This window comes from Apodemus sylvaticus, chromosome 12 (genome assembly GCF_947179515.1).
Source record: "Apodemus sylvaticus chromosome 12, mApoSyl1.1, whole genome shotgun sequence".
NCBI classification, from domain to species: Eukaryota; Metazoa; Chordata; class Mammalia; order Rodentia; family Muridae; genus Apodemus; species Apodemus sylvaticus.
The window spans coordinates 73,786,368-73,800,767 of NC_067483.1; the positions used below are offsets into that span (position 1 = coordinate 73,786,368).

At 42.8% G+C, this 14,400-nt stretch overlaps 1 pseudogene; it reads left to right on the plus strand.

The window, feature by feature from the left end:
• Positions 1-630: 630 nt before the first annotated feature.
• Positions 631-1,423, plus strand: LOC127697378 (60S ribosomal protein L19-like; annotated as a pseudogene).
• Positions 1,424-14,400: the final 12,977 nt, after the last annotated feature.

Here is a 14,400-nt window from a genome sequence, read left to right on the forward strand (position 1 = left end):
CTTTCTTTTGGTGAAGTAGGTTTCCTCTCTTCTTAGTTTCTTCGAGGCTTTTTATTGTAAAGGCATGTTAAAATTTATCAAAGCTCCTTTCCCATTTACACTCTTCACAGAGTTAGAGAAAACAATCCTAATATTTAAAGTACCCAAAGCAGCAAAGGCAGTCCTTAGCAGAAAGAACAATACTGGAGAGGTTATATCTGCTCTCAAATGATATTACAGAGCCACAGTGACAAAACCATCACGGCAGTGGCACAAAACCACGCAAAACAACAGAGCGGAACAGAGCACTCGGCAGTAAGCCCACGGGGCTCTAAAAACCCGCTTTTTAAACTTACCTTTCTGTGTATGAGTGTTTCACCGAGACGTGCGCATGCCTCCTGCGCATGCTTGGTGCCCTTGGAGGCCAGAAGGCATCAGATCCCCTGGATCAGGGGTTACAGATGATTACGAGCTACCATGTGGGTGCTGGGAATCAAACCCAGATCCTCTGACCACTCTTAATCACCAAGCCATTTCTTCAGCCTTGACAAGTCTGTTTTTTTGACCTTTAAAAAAAAAGAAAAACATGTTTAAGGAAAGATAACCCATCGAATAAATGATGCTGGACCTTTTACTGCTGTGTCCGCAGCCATGAGTACGTTCAGGGTACAGAAGAGGCTTGTCTCTAGTATCCTCCGCTGTGGGAATAAGAAGGTCTAGTTGGGCCGGGCGATGGTGGCGCACGCCTGTAATCCCAGCACTCTGGGAGTCAGAGGCAGGCGGATTTCTGAGTTCGAGGGCAGCCTGGTCTACAGAGTGAGTTCCAGGACAGCCAGGGCTACACAGAGAAACCCTGTCTCGAAAAAAAACCAAATCCAGAGAAAGAAAGGAAGAAGGAAGAAGAAGAAGAAGAAGAAGAAGAAGAAGGAAGAAGAAGAAGAAGAAGAACGTCTAGTTGGACCCCAGTGAGACCAATGAAATCGCCAATGCCAACTCCCGTCAGCAGATCAGGAAGCTGATCAAAGGGTTCGCTGCTGGAAAAACACCTTGTCCCGACGGAAGGGCAGGCAGGGCAGGCATGTGGGCATAGGGAAGAGGAAGGGCACCGCCAATGCTCGGCTGCCCGAGAAGGTGACCTGGATGAGAAGGATGAGGATCCTGCTCCGGCTTCTCAGGAGATACCGAGAATCTAAAAAGATTGACCGCCACATGTATCACAGCCTGTGCCTGAGGGCCAGAGGGAGTGTATTAAAATACCAGGGGCTTCTCATCGAGCACGTTCACAAGCTGACCCCAGACAAGGCCCGCAGGAAGCTGCTGGCTGACCAGGCTGAGGCTCGCAGGTCTAAGACCAAGGAAGCTCGGAAGCGCCAGGAGGAGCGCCTCCAGGCCAAGAAGGAGGAGATCATCAAGACTGTCCAAGGAGAAAGAGACCAAGAAATAAAGCTTCCCTCGTGTCTGTACGTCGTGGACTGGCTGTGACCTCACACGGATCAGTCATTAAAATAAAATAAGTCTTAAAATAAATGATGCTGGGAAAACAGGATTTGGGTTATAGAAGAGTGAAAGACCCATATCTCAGCCTCCCAAAATCTATTAAAAATGGAACAATGACCCAAAACTCTGGAATTTTGAAGCTGCTAAGCAATGGTTCTCAACCTGGGGGTCGAGACCCCGTTGGGGGCTTCACAGGGGTCGCCTATCAGATGTTTACATTACAATTCCTTGCAGACGCAGAATTACAGCTACGAATTAGCACTGAAATAATGTTATGGTTCAGGGTCCTCACAACACGAGGCACTGTATTAAAGAGTCGTAGCGTTAGGAATCTGGTAGAGAGTCGCTGTGCTGCAGGAAAACACAGTGAAATGGCTCAACATATCAGCATAGGAGAGAACTCCAAACCCAAACACTGATAAACAGCATGTTATGAAATTAAAAAGGTTCAGCACCGTGAACCAATCAGGAGAGTGAGGACAGCCTGCAGCAGTGTTCATCAAGGCTAAACGTTTGCAGATGGGGTCTTGGCCAACTACATGTCCAAAGGGAATTAGTGTCCCCCTAGAGAAAGAACTGCAAAATTCCCAAGTAGCTCCCCCACCCCCAAGTCAGTCAGTCATTAGACGGGTGATGAGCAGTCCTGAAAAGATTAGGTACTTTCAAAAGGCCAATTACATACTTTAAAAAGGGTTCAACATCAGGATTAGTGATCAGGGAAATACAATTAAAACTGCTGTGATTCCCTCTTGCTCCAGTCAGAATGGCTATCATAAATCAAACCGAACCAAACCAAACCAAAACAGCTGGCTACACATGCTGGCGAGGATGTAGGGGGGAAGGAACCCCCTTCACTGATGATGGGAATGGGCACTATGTAGCCGGCATGGAAATTGTGGTTGCTCAAGAAAACTGGAAACAGACCCACCCCGTGACACGGCTGTACTACCCTGGTGTATATGCCAGAAGGGCGGAGTCAATATATCACAGAAATGCTTGTACCTTCGTGCTCACTGCCGCACTGTTCACAATAGCCAGGAAATTGAATCCGCCTTGATATCCATCGATAGATGAATGAAGAAAATGTGGTCCACGCACACAATGGAGTTTTACTCACTATAAAGAAAAACGAAATCGTGACATTTCCAGGGAGAGGGATGGAACAAGAAATCCTTAGGTATAGTGAAATACGGCAGACTCAGAGACAGGCACCACATGCTCAATCTTAGACTCAGAACCTCAGTTTACAATTACATGTGTTTGCCTTTGTATCCATGCACATAAGTTGCCACACTAGAAAGGGGGTCAGAGACAGGAGGAAGAACTCTAAGGTGGGGACGGTAAATGAATACACGTGTTAAGATGGCAGAAGGAGACACATTGTGGAGGACCACACAGAGTGAGCTGGGGTCAGGCAGGGAACAGACACCCAGAAGGCAATGGTGGAGAGGAGCAACGGAAAGCCAAAGAGAATGACATGTATGTATGAAAAACGCCACAATAAAGTCTATTGCTTTTTGTGCCGACCTGAAAAATTAATTTTAAATTGTGCTGGGAAGATGGTTTGGCATATGAAGGGCTGGCCGAGTAAGGACGGCCTGAGTGGGATCTCCAGAACTCATATAAATGGCGGAACACGCGTGTAATTCCAGCACTGGCGAAGCAGAGACAAGGATCCCAGAGCCCAGTAGCCAGGCAGCAGAGCCTGATTGGCCAGCTTTGGGTCTCACTGAGAATCTGTTTTTAAAAACAGTGTGGGCAGGTCCTGAGGTAAAACATCCGAGACTAACCTCTGAGCTCTAAATATACTTTCTGCAACCACACAAGCATGAAGGAACACACACACACACACACAGAGACACACACAGACATACACTCATACACACTGACACACATGCATACAAACTCACAGATACACACAGACACACACTCATACACTGACACACACAGACACACACAGACATGCATACACACAGACACACATTCACACACTCATACACACTCACACACTGACACACACACAGACACACACACACAGACACACACAGACACACTCATACACAGTCACACACCAACACACACACAGATACACATACACACATTTACACTCACTCACACAGAGAATCTAGGTCAGAGCTCTATTGTGAAGAGACACCATGACCACACCGAATCTTACAAAGGAAAACATTTAACCAGGGCTTGCTGACAGTTTCAGAGGGTTAGTCCATTGTCATCATGGTGGGGACCATGCATGGTAGCATGCAGGCCGACATGGTGCTAGAGAGGTGGCTGAGAGTTCTACATCATGATCTGCAGATCTGCAGGAAGAGAGCGACTCTGGGCCTGGCTTGGGTCCTTGGAACCTCAAACTGCACGCCCCCAGCATCCCCCCATAACACACCTACTCCAACAAGACCACATCTCCTAATCCCATCCAAGTAGTGCCATTCTCTAAGAACTAAGCATTTAAACACATGAGTTTATGGGGGCTCTTCTTTTTCTAACAACCACACACACACACACACACACACACACACACACACACACATACACACGGGGTAGGGGAGGAATGCCAAAAATCTGCATGTAAAAAGTAGAGACAGTCTCTTTCTCTCTCTCTTTTTTAGTTCCCTAAACAATATAGTAGGAAAACATAGTATTTTTATTATATTATGCCTTACAAAGAATCCAGATTTAAAGTTTATTAGGTGGATGTGTACTAGTTACATGTGAATATGACTCTATCATATACAAAGGACTTCACTCCCAGTTTTGATGTGTGTAGGAATCCTGTCCCCGTGGAGTAACTGTATTCAGTGTACTTCTTGGCAGAGATGAAATATTGCTGACTTGGTTAAAATGTCAACATGTCATTCAGACTGGTTTCCTCACCTTATTTCTGTCAGTTGTTCTGCAATCCTGGGCAACTAAACTTTTTGGAGCATCAATTTTCTCATCTAAGGTATGACTCGGACAGAAGTGTGCTGCAGTATGGGGTGATGGGGGCAATGTATAGCCCTGGCTTTGGTTAGGCATTCAGTCCATGCTATCATTATTCATGGGCCTGGTGAGAAGGAGCCCTCTCAAAGGCTTCTGTTATTTCCCACCATCATGAGGGACAATATATGTAAGACTTCCCCTGTCTTCATCACTCAGCTGAATTTCCCAAATATGAATAATTGTTCGATATCTTCCTGTAGAGTTCAGTTTTGAATTAAAGTTCAGAAATGTTACTTTTGAAGAGACCTGAAAAACAAAACAAAACAAAACAGAACAAACCACCTCATCTTTGAATTGCCTGGTGTGTTAGTCCAAAGGCCAGGGCTTCCTAGAGTCTCAGGTGAGACTCCTGGTGGCCATTGGAGCCATCTGACTCCATCTATGATTCTGACTAGCGGCTGAACATCCTGGAGCAAAGGTGAGGAAGCATCGCCCCCTGGTGACCGCCGGATAGACAGCAGCTAGCCCGGTTGGAGCTGTGTGCCTGAAGTCTCCTGTTCATCAATAGGCTGGACTATGGACCAGGAAACAGCTTGTCTTTGTCCTTTCAGGAAATACCTGTTAACCCCTTAACTCCCGCCTCAGGACAGGTTTTTCTTTTTGTAACAGTGAGCATAGGAAGAGTTGAACTCAAACCTCAGCTAAAATATCCCTGGAGTTTGTCCTTTAACACTATGCTCTTTTCCCTTCTCTGCATTCCAGAACTCTGACAAAACAACATGGGCAGAACAACAGGAGGAAAGCAACAGACCACGAAAGGACATCTTTATAGAAGCAACCCAATTTAAAAAAATAAATTAGGCAGTAAGACAATACGAGATGTAAGACTGATTCTTGTTCTGGGGGGGGGGGGGTGTCCTAGCACCCAAGGACACAGTAAACCACCAGTAAACTCAGGAGCAGGTGGATGGTAATGCTCAGGGTAACCACAACTGTGACTCCAGGCAGCAGACTGCCTCCCTGATTTTGGCCAATGAGCCTTGACCAAATCTTGTAAAACTCACTTACCATGTTCCTTCCCCAAGGTCAGGTTTTCCTTGGGAACACCAGATAGCAATTCATCTTTCTGGGCCAACAAGGGCCTTTTTTTTCCTTCTCTGGGGAGGTGATTTTAGAAGCTCATTCTGCTTCCAGCAGAGTCTCCCTACATCACGAGCATTCCCCCATGCCTGTTTGAAAGCTGGGGACATCCCCCAACCCCCTGTCGCTGTGCCAAACGTCTTCCGAATGAGTGACCATCACCACACAGAGCATGCGTAGCACTTTGTAGCTCCCAATCATGTGGTGAGCAGTGCTCATAATGTTTCCCACTTCCTCCAAATTCCAATTTTAGCTCGCTGCAAAGGTTGTAGAGGCAGGGAAGGGCTCTTTTCCAACAGGTGCAGTTTAATAACACACACTTGAAACAGGTTTTTTAAAAGGCCTCATAAATATCATTCATTGTCACATCCAGGAACGACTTCACCTTTACCAGGAGCCCTTGAAGCCATCTGCTCAGCTTCATTGCAGATGGTGGTGTTTTTACTACCAGGTAGGACCAAGGAGATGTTAGCGTCCAGGCTCACATAGTGAGAAGCAGGGCAGAAGGCTGTGTTTGAGAGTGACTTGCAAAGAAGGGTCTTACAGTCTAATCAGCTTTAGGATACTGCCCCAAACACTAAGTACTTAAAAGCCAACTATGATTTTGTCTCACAACTTTGGAGACATCTATCCATTCTCAACTGATTCATTACACTTGGGTGGCAGGAAAGTTTGACCCCCTAATTTATTTTAGGCACATTTAAGCATGGCACAAATTTGGTAAAAACATATTCTGCTGATAATTGACTCAATCCCGTGTTCACAACAAAACATGCATACATCTTTTTGAGGAACAAAGTAAACTAAATACATTTCAGACATGACTACACTGAAACTCTTTGTAAGATCCATGAAGGCAGGATCCCCAGATTCACTGAGAAAAACAAATTTATAGAAAGCGTCTGGGGAAGGTCTGGTGTTGGAAGAGTCTCTAGCCACAGAGGAAGGCACAGGTCACCTGGCTAGTACACATGCCTGCTCCCGGCCTTCTGGATGCACAACAGGTTTCACAGCCTTCCCTTGGAGGAACAACCCAGTGTGTTTGACATTACAGGTTGTGTTCCTGCTTATCTGTGAGCACGAAGACCTGTGTCTCCTACAGGAGCTGAAGCAGAAGCCGGGGAGGGGGGAATGCTGCTGATTGGCTTGCTCCTCGTGGTTTTCTCAGTCTGCTTTCTTATATCCCTTAGAAGCACCTGCCCAGGAGCAGCACTTTCCACAACTGTCCCAGGCTGGGACCTCAATCATTAACCAAGTACAGAGAGGCCCCTAGGCAATCTGATGGAGGCATTTTTCAATGGAGTCTCCTCTTCTTAGATATGTTTAGATTCATTGTAAGTTGACAAAAATTCAACCAGCACAGTGTCCTTAAAGAGTAATCATTGCCCGTGCGAGCGCGCGCGCGCGCGCACACACACACACACACACACTCTCTCTCCTCTTGAGAACTCAAGGAGGAAAGGCTAGGGCACAAGAAGAAGATAAATCTACAAGCAGGGAACAGAGCTCTCATAGAAACCAAATTTACTAGGCTCTTGATTTTGGACTTCTATCCTTCAAAAGTGTGGCAATCCATCGTGACCCAGGCTTTACTGTACGTGTGTCTGTCCTTTCTTCATCCCCTCCCTGCTCCTAGCCAAGCCACATGGGATGCTGGCAAGAAGCCTAAGTAATGCAGGGAAAGTGTCTGCGAGCTCTGGAAGGCACATGGCTTCTAAAGGGCCTGCAGACAGAACTGTGTTTCAACAAACTGTGCTAAGTGTAAACATATGTGTGTAGGCATTTAAAAACATTATTCTTAGAATGACTTCAAAGACATCACCAGAGTGCCAATAAGGTCCAAGATGCAAACCCAAACAAAACCCCAGACGAAACCAGAACAACCCCTCCTCTGACCTTATTTCTTATTGTTGGTATGTCTCTCAACTTGTAAACCATAAATTTTACTAGAGTCCAATATAACTCAAGTCTATAACTTTCAACTATATTAGACTCTATTGTTTGATACAGTTAGAAGGAAAAGAACATTATACAGAATCCTCTAATGTATTTGACATTTACCAGGCATTTATACTGACTATGAGCCACTAAATTACACTATGTAACCTTATGTATAGACATCATATGTTTAGTTGACATGTGTGTGTACCACGGGTGCTGCAGCATACTATGTAAGTCTTTCAAATGACAGCTAACATCATAGTAAATTTGACAAGGAAATAACATTACTGATTGGTCGGAGTTCTCGGGCATAGCAGAGATGCTAATGTCTGAAATGGAAACAGCCCACACATTTGGTGACAATGTGTGGAGAAGTAGGAAGCTAGTGTTTCTCCTGCACCAGGGACTGTAAAGGGGTCAATGGCTCCTAACAAGGCCTGAGGAAACCAAGCAGCCTTTCTTAGAGAAAGGATAATCGTTGTTAGACTCCAGAGCTGGACTAGCTCACATGTCTATCAACAGCAAATACAAGGCAAGTGTTGGTGGGGATGTGGAAAAACTGGAATCTTGGTCTTTTGGCGTAATTGTAAAAATGGTGTAGTCACATGAGAAGTTGGAAATTCTGCAAAAGCTTAAATATAGAAATAGCATATAGTCTAACAATCTGGGCATTAAGTCAAAAGAGCTGATGGAATAGAGTGCTGAGAGAGAGAGAGAGAGAGAGAGAGAGAGAGAGAGAGAGAGAGAGAGAGAGAATACTCCTTACAATAGTTAGGATGTGACTTAGCCTAAGAGAAACAACTTAACAATGTTTCAATAGTTAGGATGTGGTATTGCAATATATTTGATCACATTATGAACTTCAAGGTTGTGTCATTTAGTGGGGGACAAAAATCTGTTTCTTGTTGTGGTGTGGCTCAGCCCTAACTTAGCACCCACCTTTAATCCCAAACAGTGAAGGTGAAGTTAGTTTGTAGAAGGAAGCACTCAGTTTGAAAGTGATGTCTAGAGAGTGGCAGACAAAGTGATGAATCAGAGAAAGATTTGACAGAATAGGATCTGCCCCACTCTCACCAGAAGAAAAGCTACTTAAGAGAGAGCAGCACAGAGAGAAAGAGACAGTTTTACTGGGCAAGTTTTTACAAAGACAGGTTGAAGAGAAAACAAGCTAGACAGAGAGGTGGAATAGTTGAGGCTTGGCCTGTTGCTAGGTATTGTAATGCTAAATTTTGTACCGGAAGGTCTAATTACCTACAAGTGAATTCTCAGGTTTACCAGCTTTTGTTGTGCAAACCTTGTTCCTTAATTTAAAACTATTTGCTGAATAGAAATGGCTACAGCCAATTACTGGAGGGATTGGAGGTAGGCAGGTTTTGAGTTTACCTGGTTGGGGGTTGCAGAGATGGAGAGGAGGATACTGGAGAGAGGAGGAAGCCACCATGAGAGGCCATGGACCATGAGCACATGGCCAGGAGAAAGAGCAAGTATCTGGGGTACACTGCTGGGGAGGCAGCCAGGCCAGCAGTTAGAAAAGTAGATCAGGCGTCACCCCTCAGTTATTATCAAAGCCAAGTAAAATAACCACAGTCTCAGTTTCATTCATTTGTAAGCCTGACAGGGATAAGTTTAAATTGGTTCAAGTACATTTTGGCACACCTTATGTGCGGCATAGAACCAAACTATCTGAGACAAGTTACTGGGTAGAGAGGCAAAGTTCTCCCCGCAAAACACAGCTTAGAAGCTACTGCAGGACAAAAAAACAGACGCGGCCGCCTAGTACAGCAACCGGGGAGATGTGGTACTCCCAAAGGTGGCATGGTCCCATAGCATCGGAGTCTACACTACAGAGAGCTTCCGGGAGGCTCCCTCCCAGCACAAAGTGCAAATGCATGTTGGGACACAGCCCCAAAATGCAGCGCAGAGGCTGGCTTTCAATGCTAGTTTCTCACTGGTACAGAGATCTGATCTGGTCATCTAGAGCTTGGTGCCTCGCTCGCTCTCCTTCCCATGTCTCCACATAGGTGAGACGCCCGGCAGCCAAGCCCCACTCTTCCAGCCGGCCACACTGAGGAGGCTGAATGAAGCCTTGAATTGGTAGGCAAGGGGGAGGTTGCAGTTCAGGTCCACACCCTGAGCCAGCCACTCCTGACGCTTGGAGGAGCTTACACCATTTTTGTAATAGAGAAAAGGCCATCACAGGTCACGCATAGGAGACAGAAGACAAAACCATCTCAGGAGTACAAAAGTCACAGGCTTTTTTTTCTTTTCTTTCTCCACAATCAGCTCCTCCCAACGACTAGAAGAATCAGAAACCACTGTGGTGTCCTGAGTTGAACACCAGAGAAAAACAAAGGCACAGAAAACACTGTATCAGCTAATAGGGTGAGTTGTTATTTTGAAAAGAATTAGACACATAAAGATGATAAACACCTTTTGGACTTGAAGTAATACTATTTTGAACAGTTTAACAGAGATGGATCTAGAGGAAACTAACACCTTGCCAGTTATAATTATTGCATTGTTAAGCTTCACTTGTATCCTAATAAGCACTTTAGTTTGCTGTGTCTTTTCAAAAAACAGGGCCTTAAAAAATTCACAAGCCTTAGAAAAAGGATTAAATATTTTATGAAACAGAATGAAAACAATGTCAAAACATCAGAGGGGAGAAAGCTGGAAAATTATAAATCAGAATATAAAGACTGTTCAGATGTTTGAGAGACAGGAAAAGGAAAAGGGAGAAATATGAAGGTAAATGTTAGAGAAAAATTAGACACATTTGTAAACAAAATGGAGGAGGACAGTAAAATAATAAAGAGAGGAAAATGAACATTAGAGACTTTAGAGAAATGTATAAGCAAAACTGAGGGGGAGATTAAGATAATAAATATACAAGAAAAGGAAAATAGTAAAAATTGGAGAGGTCTTAAAAGAACACTTACAAAAGATTATAAGTAAAATTAAAGTATATACTAAGATAGGGGCAGAGGAAGGAAGGCCAAAACACACAGTGGTGGTGTCTTGCAACGAGACATTGAAAGGGCATTTCTGTTAATTTCCCCAGCCCTAATAAGGGAATTGGAAGAAGACGAAGAAATCCATGCATGTTGAGACACAGCCCCAACCAAACACAGCGCGGAGGCTGGCTTTCAATGCTAGTTTCTCATAGGGTTATCAAGGATTCAAATGGCAACCTATAGAGGCACAGGATTTAAAAGGGTTAATGAGCTATAGCGCACATTCATCACATGTCAGACACTTAATAACTGGGCCACATTGAATCGCATGACTCCAGAAGACTGGAGAGATTTGACGACAGCCATCGGAGAGAGCCTGGTCCTCAGTTACACTGGCTGACATGGTGGAAAGGTGAGGCGTCCATCATGGAGTAACGCAATAGGACTAGAGGTGTTGATACCGTCAAGATCAGTGCTGGTGAAGGCCCCGATGCTGAGTAAGGAGTCCAGATTGCCCCTGATGATGCCGCCCTGGAACAAAGTCACACAGTAGCTTTAAGTGCTTGGGACACGGTTGAACAACAGGGGAGAGCAGAATCATTTACAAAGATAACCCAGGGTTCAAACGAACCTTTCAGGGGCTTTTTACAAAGTCTAACCATAGCTCTAAACAGAGCAATAGCAGATCCAGCTGCTAGAGGAATCCTAATTGCATCTTTAGCTTTTGAAAATGCTAGTGATGAATGCGAAAAGGCTGTTAGGCCATTAAGAGCAAGATCCGCACCTCTTTACGAATGGATTAAAACTGCTGTGGACACAGAAGCAAATGATCACAATCCATTTATGGCTGGGCAAACACTTACAGAAGATAAAGGAAAACACGATGCTGGTTGCTGTGGCTGTGAAATATCAAGTCACTCCCTAAGTATGAGGTAACCCAATGATTCCTAAGGATAAATCCCTCAACAGTGGTAATAATTCTAGGAGAATTTTTCCTGTGAAATGTAAAAGGAACAGGCATACAGCTCATGAATGTAGGTCGTCCAAAAATATACAAGACATTTCCTTAATTTTGGAAAACTAACTATGAACCTGTCCACTAAGGAAAGATATTTCTGAAAAATAATTACAAAATTCAAGGTCTGATAGGATAAAGAGAGCTGCTCAAAACTCAAGTAAACCACTTAACAGAAATTGAGTAGCTCCTAACAATAAAACAAGAGGTTCTAAGGATACTGAGGAACAGATATTTTGGAGGCTATTATAAATGAAAAGAGACCAAAGTTTAAATTAGAGTAAATGGAATTGAGATTGAAGAATTAGTGGATACTGGGGCAATGTACGTTCCTACACAAGATTCCCAGAATCCATCTTGGCTGCTTCAAATAGTATCCACACAGCTCCTAGAGACTGAGACATTGTCTCAGGTACAATGAAGTCTTAAATGGATTAAATGTATAGGACCATGATGTCAAATAGGAAGAAGGTTAAGGCTATATGTGGCAGATATAGCCATGGACATATGGGGAAGAGATCTATTGCAACAAGGGGAAATACAGATTAGCATACCTCCAACTTAAAGTAGGAGATATTTCTTATTAAAACAAAAAAGATGTTATCGGGGACAGTTGCAGACAGTCCAGGCTAGCCATAGACATAATACAGCAGAGACTAAGTCTTCAGTCTTGATTGCAGGAGCCACTGCCAACAAAACATCAACAGCCTTACCACTAAGGCGGCTAACTGACCAACCTGTTTGGATTGAACAGGTCTATGACAAAGGGAAAGTACAGGCACTAGAACAGCCAGTCCCAGAGGGTCGACACAGAAGAGTTCATCAGCCCTCGTGACTCTCCTGTATTTGTCATTAAAAAGAAATCTGGCAAATGGAGGATCCTAACAGATCTGAGAACAGTCAATAAAATTATTCAGCCAATGGGTTCCTTGCTGTCTGGAATCCCTTTGCTTTCCTTGTTACTTAAGGAATGGCCTATCATAGTGATTGATCTGAAGGGTTGCCTTTTCACAATTCCTTTACAAGAACAAGATAGAGAGATATGCTTTCACAGTGAGCATATTAAACCACTCGATGCTAACTAACCAAAAGGTTCCAGTGGAAAATCCTGCCACAAGGAATATTGAATAGCCCTACCTTATGCCAATATTTTATACAACTGCCATTGGAAATAATTTGTAGACAATTTCTTTAATCCATAATTATGGATGATATTTTGCTGGATGATTCAAATAGAGATACCTTAGAACAAATGTTTAATGAAGAAAAAAATTACCTTAGTGGGGATTACAAATTGATACTGAAAAAATACAAAGAGGAGAATCTGTTAATTATACTCTTAGTGATTTTTAAAAATTATTGGGTGATATTAACTGGCTTTGGTCCACTCAAGGGATGAGTAATTTATTTCAAACCTTCAAGGTAATAAAGAATTAAATAGTCCAAGAAGATTTTTAGCTGTAGCTGGAAAGGAACTGGGTCTAATAGAGAAGAAATCACACACTGTCCATGTAGATCGTATTGACCCAAAGATGGCCTGACTTTAGTTATTTTGCCTTTAACTCATTCTTCCACAGGAATTCTTATGCAGAGGGAAGATTATATCTTATAAGAGACATTTTTTAGCTCACAAAGAGAATGAGTTAAAAAATTTGAAGTCTTATACAGAAAAAAGTCTCTGAACGGATTCTAAAAGGAAAAACAAAGCTTTGTCGATTAGCAGGAATAAATCGAGCTGAGATTGAGGTACCTTTTACCAATGTAGTGATTGCCTCATTATGGGCACAAGATGAACACTGGCAAAGAGCTTGCAGTAATCTGGAGGGGGGGCAATTAACAACAAATACCCCCCAAGCAAGTGACTTCAGTTATAAAAAGAACTAATCACATTCTCCCTCATTTAATAAAAGGGACACCAATTTCTGGAACTCCTACATTTTGTACTGATGCACATAAATTGGAAAAGGTGGTATATAAGTGAGAAAATATTAGTAAAGTGGTTGAGAGTCCTTATAATGCAGTCTAAAAATCAGAGTTATAGGCAATTTTATGGTGTTATTAGATTTTTAAGACTCTCTTAATATAATAAATGGCCCTCAATAGGCAGAGTTGTTTTGCATATAGAAATTGATGAACTTATTCAGGATGATTCCAAATTGACTTCATTGTTTATTCAGCTAAACAAATGATCAGAAATAGAAATCATCCATTATGGAACACATATCACATCCCAAATAGGTCTACCAGATCTTCTACAACAAGGTAATGATAAAATTGTTCAGCTATTGATAGGAAGTATGCTAGAGACTACAGAATTTAATTAAAAAAACTATGTTAACTGGTTTAAAAAAAGAATTTTCTATCACTTGCCAACAAGCCAAGGAAATTGTAAAGACATGACCTATTTGTTCTACATATAACCAAACCTTTACATTACCTACAGGGAGTAACCCTAAGGCACCCAAGGAAATGAAATTTGGCAAATGGCTGTGTTTCCTTTTACAGAGTTTGGTAAACTGAAATATATATGCTATACTGTAGACATATATTCAGGATTTCAGTGGGAAACTGCTTTAATGTCTGAAAAATGGGGATTCTGAAATTACACATTTGCCATTATGGGGTTACCTGTACAAATTAAGACTGGCAATGTTCTAGCATATGTCTCTAATAAAATGAAGTGTTTTTTTTTTAACATATTGTGGTATACAACATATCATAGGCATACCACATATTCCTACAGGACAAGCAATTGTAGCAAAATCTAATAGTACTTTAAAAGAGAGGCTTAACAAGCAAAAAGGGATAACAAAGACCCCCAGACAGATTATATAGTACCTTGTTAACATTAAATTTTTGAATGCTAGCAAACAGAATTAGAGCTGCTGAGAGACACTGGATTATGGCAAAAGCTGCTGAACTAAAGCAGCCTAT